A 6873-nucleotide genomic window follows, 5' to 3' on the forward strand; every position below is an offset into this window, starting at 1 on the left:
ATTTTATAAACTTGCAAGACAATTAATAATTCAAGCAGAGATATATGTTAATGAGCTATTGAACCCTCACTGGATTTTGTGTTTACTCTCTAGTCACTCAGTGTTTATTGGGTTAATCACTCTATTCTTCTTTTTATCCTTCCTTTCTATAACTTTGTTCTTCATCTAACCAATCAACAATTATAGAATATAGACATACCAAAGTCATGAGGTCTTTAATTAAGGTTGTAATGGGGCCAAGGTAAAGGTAAAGGTATATGTATAAGGCTAAGTGAGCTAATTAAGTGAATCCTTGATTAGTCTAAGATCTCATCTAACATACATACTTTGTAAAGCAAAACTTCTTTACCTATGTTCCCACTTTTTCCCACTTTTGATGTTACATGCTCATACTTTAACTTTTGTCTCATGTGCATTTATTTTGCATTTGGGAAATCCTTTTGTATCCCCTTTATTCCAATACTGAAAAATAACATTTTTTTTGTTTTTTTGTTTTGTTTTTTTATTGCACATGGTAATTCAATTATTTGATTTTACATGAGCATGCTTCCCAAAATTTTTATTTGAATAATTTTATTCTTTTCAACTTTTCTACCTTTTGTTTTTATCATCCATGTTCCCAATAGGTTTCTCACACTTAAACAATTACACACTTTCTATCTTAAGCTAACCAAGGATTCAACTTGGAATTTTTATTTTATTTTTCTGTTTAAGGCTAGAAATGTGGTTATTATAAAAAAAAGAGGGGGGATTTAAAGGCTCAAGGGGGCTAACAAAGGTGATGTAAAAGGTAGGCTATTTTTGGGACAAGTGGGTTAAAATCAAATAATGGCCTCAATCACTTTCTTGGTATGTATCTATATTCTACAATTGGACATATAGATTAAAACAAAGTAAAAAACATCAGAATAAATAAGAAGGGCGGAACACACAGGAATAAAAATTATGGTTTGAATGTAACCATACAATTAAGCTCAAAACTCACAGGCTGTGTGTTCTCTAACTCAGAAATCATATATCAATTATGTATGTCATGCAAGTAAAATTAAAAGTTCCCATTATTCTCAATGTAAAATTTATTTTGAATGGCTTTAGAGTTTGTGTTTCTCCTTGATGAAATGTTGTTAACTAACTAACATATAATGCTATATATACAAGGTGTGGGTTGTTTCTATTATGTTCAAGTCTCTAGTTTACTTCCTTTTTATATTTTCAAATTAAACTAAGCTATCTTATGCTAAAAAGGGTAAACTATACTAATTAATCCACAATTTCTATAACTAATAAGTTAGAATTGCTACTAAACTAAATGGCGATATGAACTGAAAATACAAAATACAAAAAATAGAGTATAAATACATGAAAATAGCAACGTATAAGTACTAGGAGAATAAAAATAAAAATAAAGAGAAAAATACAGAAAAATAGCAAAATAAAATGAGAGAGTCTGTAGTGGTTCACCAAAAATACGCCAGAGATGGCGACCTCCCCACACTTAAAATGAAGCATTGTCCCTGATGCTCACTCAAGCAGAGTGTGAAGGGGTGTCATCACTGGAAAGGTGGGTAGCTGGAGTCTCTGTGGTGGTAGTCTGAAGATCTGCCTGCTGCAGAGGAGGTGTTGACTGGATAGGGATCTCGGGGTCTACAGCCTGGATCTGAGGCAGAGCCTCCTGATGTGATGCGGCCTGCTCTGTGCCTGCCTGCGCAGCCTCGCTCTGTGGATGGGTCTCTGCCTCGTGATCATCCGCCTCTTCCTCAGATGCCTCGGATGGTGTGTCAGGCTCGGAGGGGATGTCGCCAGATCGTATCATCAGCTTCAGGTGCTCATAGCGTCGCTTGTTGCGACGCTCCATCTGGTCAAGCCGTCGAAACAGGCGGTGCACTAGGTGATAGATGGGCTCTGAGGCAGGTGGAGGTGCAGTGGTGGTAGTAGGGGTAGCTGTGGAAGAAGAGGGGCCGGCAGATGGTGTAGCTGTCTCAGCAGTAGCAGTGAGGAATGGAGGTCTATAGCCGAAAGCCAGAAAGTTCATGCTGTGAGGGATAATCTTCTTGCATTCTGCAGCAGGTGGCTTCTCATCAGCATCCTCCCAAGGTACGTCAGCTCGACGGCCTAGCTGTGTAATCAGATAAGGAAAGGGAAGAGTGCCTCAGACGTGGACCCTGGCCATATAGTACCGGATAAAGCGTGGCAGGTACAGGTCCTTACCCTCTATCACACACCATAGAAGGGTGATCATAGCGGCAGGGATCTCTGTCTCATGGGTACTCGGCATGACAAAATTGCTCAGGATCTGGTTCCATAGCCGAGCCTCATCATTTAAGTAAATCCGCTTGATTCCCTTTGGCATAGTGGTGTTCTGACCCATGATCCATGGAACGGTCGGGTCAAGGGCTATCCTGGCCTTGACTGCATCCCAATCAAACTTCATGAAGCGCATATCCTCCTCATCTCTTTGATAACCATCCAGCTGATCAGATTTAGGCAGAAGTTTCAGAACATCCTCTATGGCCTCTTCAGTGACCAGAATCTGCTTCCCTCTTAGGTTCACTGCATCTAGGGAAGTTTTGAAGTAATTGCAGTAGAATTCCCTTACCCAAGATGCATTGACCTCAGTCAGGTTTCTTTCCAGGAAGAACCAGCCTCTTTGTTTGATCTGATCAGAGGTGTATTGCTGGAGTTCTTCTGGGATCTTCAGAGTCCTCTCTAGGTACAGGTTCCTGGAGGTTGCAAACACCGGATACTTCAGCTCACAGTATCGGTTTGCAAACTTTACTGGATCAGTAGCAGGGAGTAGCTGGTCAGCCTTCTCCTGCGGGGTAAAGTTTTTCTCCCGCCAGGAGTCATCGTGCATGATATCCATGATGGACATAGCGGATTCTCCTCTTTTACGTTTGTCAGTAGTAGCCTTTGCTTTTCCTTTTCTTTGGCTGGCAGACATCCTGAAAGACAGAAAACCAGGATATAATAAAAAATAGGAAAACAAATAGGCAAATAATCAAAAGAAACACAAAGTGGCAAAGGAGCAATAGAAGAGGAAATTGAGTTAAGCAATTTTGCATTAAGGATTGTATAAGAGTTAGAATACTGAGAAGAAAAATGTTACAATCCAAAATGTACTTCAGTTCAAGTTAATTAGAAAAAGTATCATCATGCCTTGGTTAGAATGTTAAAAGAAAGTAAAAAACCAGAAGAAATGTTTTGAAAGGTTAGGTTTGGTTAGAAATGAAAAATAGTTTAGGAAGTTAAAATGAGTTAGTAAAAAGTGGGTAAAGTAAGTGGCATAATGATCATATTCCAAGTAACAGGCATTCACATATAGAAGCTATAGGTAACTCATATCCAAACAAGGAAATTAAGTTGATGATGACTCAGATAGATATAGAAATAGCGAAAATTGGAATCTAAACATCAAAAATGCAGATTAAGAACCATGAAATCAAAAAGAATAAGAAAGCTTGCCCTAGCATTCATGAATTGGTTTGGTAAAAGCAGAGTAAAGCAGAGTTTAAATAGCCAAAACCAAAACATGAATGAAAGTCAAAAACAGTTTATAAAAATTTGGGCAGCATTCCGGCTGTATTGGATTGTCCCGGAAAATAAACAGATTGCAATTAAAGAGTATGAACAAGAATGAACTTGAAGAACGGCATATGAACATTATTAACATATAGCAACAGCAGAATTACGAAAATTATAAAACAAGAGACACGAACAGCGCAATTAAACAGGCCTAAATCCACTAACCACATCCTAGGCTACCTAACAACCTAAAATCCACTACAACATGCATAACTAACTAGCCTAAATATGAACATAAAAAGAAAAAATATGAATTAACTACGAATGGATAAAAGGGTGGCGTTCGGTGGAACCTGGTAGGCGAATTAAGGAGAGTGGGGCAGAGAAGTGGCTGGGGGATGGTGGCGGTGGCGTCGGGCTCTTCCCCAAGCTGAGACAAAAGTGAAGTCTCAACTTCGGAAAGCCGAAGGATCTCGGCACCAGACTCCTCGGACGCCTTCACCGCCCTCTCCCTCGCAGACTCAGCAACAGCAAGCTGCTCCTTAAACCTCGCAACCTCGGTCTGATATTGACGCAATTTCTTGTTCAGAAGACCCACATGGGCCATCACAGGCTCGTCCTTCCGTACAATCACGGCAAAACGAAGAAGAGAGCGATAAAGGGACTTTGCCTGGAAAGTCACATCACACTCACGAAAGAAATTTTTCGTGCCAGGCATAAGGTGCTCATCTATCAAGGCCGGGGCATAAAAAAGACGGTCCATCACCGACGGGACCACAGTATCCCCCTCCACCAGGTTCTCACTATCAGCATCCTCTGATCACCTCCGTTTCTGGGAAGCACCCTTTGGTGAAACGACCACCACCTCGTTGTCAACCTCCACTCCCGGACCCGACCCTTGTGCACCACCTTCGGTCAACACAAGGTCCTCAGAAACAGCCCTCGTATCGTCAGTAGGCCAGGAGGTCGCGTGGATAGAGAACTGCCAGAAGGAGTTTCCTGGGACAACTGAGCCTTCCGCCTAGCAAGAGTCGTCAGACCACCGGTCATTTCAACTACAAAAGAAGGCAAACAGGAAAAAGCATAAGTGTCCACCTAAAAAAAAAAAGAAAGATATACAAGCACACACTAACATAAGCCCGGCAAGCAACCGGATCACCCATTACATCCCGAGGATTAAGAGGTCGCTCCCCAAACAACCGCCAAAGGACGAGGGCGACGTCCCAATCTTTCGCACTCAAAAACTCCTGCGTCACCCGCGTCAAAACGGACGGTCCCGCACCAAAATTCCAGTATGTAGGGAACCGACGCTCACCCTCCAACGTCAGCCAGAAGGGGTGATGCCCCCTAGCAGGGCGAACCCTTGAAGTACCCACTCTTAAAGCCATGAAAAGAGTCCTCATACAAACCGAAGACCCGACGGTGAGGCTAAGCCCTAAAAGACATATACCCCTTCTTGTGCTTCCCTTCCTTGGTCAGAAGGGTACACAAAAAGAGGAAGAGGAAAACGTTCACCGAAGCTAGGAGCTCCAAAAACTCGCACACAAGCTTGAAAGTCCGTATCGCTGCCCAGCTATTTGGATGTAGTTGGGACGGCGCCATGGAACACCGACTCAACAGCTGTTGAACAAAGGGGGAGAAGGGGAACCGCATGCCGAGTCGGGTGAACATCGCCTCGTACACCCACATCCAATCCGGAACGGTCGGCGAGTCGAGATTGGTGTAATAAACCCTCTCGTCACTCCCAGGAAGGGAAAGCTCATAATGATGCTCGGCGTCGCCACTCCCACAAACAGCTCCCTGATCACGGAGCTGTTGGAGGTCCTCCTCCGTCATCCGCAACGGCGTTCCCCACATGTCACTAGTAACCCAGGAATAAAGGGAAGGGACACCCCCGCTGGGATCACCGGAGCCCTCACACCCTCAGTCCTCCGACGAGCCATACCTAAAACAGCGATAAGCACCACCGTCAGCCAAACCACGCGGTAGAAAATGGTGGAGGAAACCAAATAGACACCACTACCCACTACCAACTACACAGTGGTGCTCATCCCTTCATAAAACCCACTACCCCAAGAACAAAAACCATCATATACAAGGCACGATCCTAATCCACACTAAACAGATATAAAACAGAAATACAAAAGGCAGGCAACGCAAATTATAAGGGAAACAAAGAAGAACACCAACCTGGTAATGCAAAGAAGAAACCCGAAAAGTAGAAGCGCGACAGCAAAGAAGCAGAATACGCCAAAATGAGAGAAAGAAGAAAACAAGGATCGCAGAGTAGAAACTAAGAAGACTGGTAAAATGAAACGAACGAGGGAAAAGGAAAGCATAAACCAAAACAATTGAAAGAGCGAAAAAATCGAAAATACCCTTAGTAACCAACAAACACAGAAGGGCGAAATTGGAAGGAAAGCCGAGCGTTTTCCCTGCAATAAATGCTCCCTTAAAACCCAACTGACAGCGCGCATTGGGAAGCCAAGTGGACGCAAGAAGACGGAAAGGTCACGCCAACTACAACACGAATTACGAGTCTGACAAACCCTACGGACTAACCCATCCTAGGGCCCGACTCACCGACCTCCCGCGATAAACGATTCTACCAGAAAACTTCCCTCCGACAAACCGAAGAAGGCCATCAAACGGCCGAATCCACATACCAGCGACAGAGACCGACCTTACTCGCTCTCCCGCTGCGGGGGCAACTGTTACGGATCCGGCCCACGGATCCCACACCCGGAACGATCTCGGAACCCGGCTACCCGGGTCCGAGCCGCTCTGCCTATCTAGAAGGCCCGGAACCGGCCCATTAAAAGCTCCTAACTAACTTTTGAATTCAAACATCTCCCTTATCTTAGCCAAACAAGATAAGATAAGATAACAACCATCGCTTATAAATAGAGGACCCAGGTCCCTCCAGGTATTCATTCATTCCTCACATCTTATACCTCTGATCCATTCTGACTTGAGCGTCAGAGTGTCTTTGCAGGTACTTCCCCCCATTACTCCAGTCAAGTGATCCAGCATCTGCCTCAACCCGCAAGTTCCCGATCCATCTCTCAACTCGTACCGGAGACATCTTATACAAATATATATACTCCTTTTTTTTTTATAAAATTCTACTTGTGATGCTAATTCTTCTAATGATGTAAATGCGGATAATTATATTTTTACTTTTTGATATAATCGATATGTTATTAATAATGAATAGTAATTAACCCCTCATATTTTTAATCAAAATATTTTGACGATAGTTTCTATTTATTGATGTTAATGACTGGGGGGTTATGGAATTTGAATCCACGCGATCGCGTGGGGCACGCGGTCGCGTGGTTGGGCTGAAAT

This window comes from Arachis ipaensis, chromosome B02, assembly GCF_000816755.2.
Source record: "Arachis ipaensis cultivar K30076 chromosome B02, Araip1.1, whole genome shotgun sequence".
Lineage (NCBI taxonomy): Eukaryota > Viridiplantae > Streptophyta > Magnoliopsida > Fabales > Fabaceae > Arachis > Arachis ipaensis.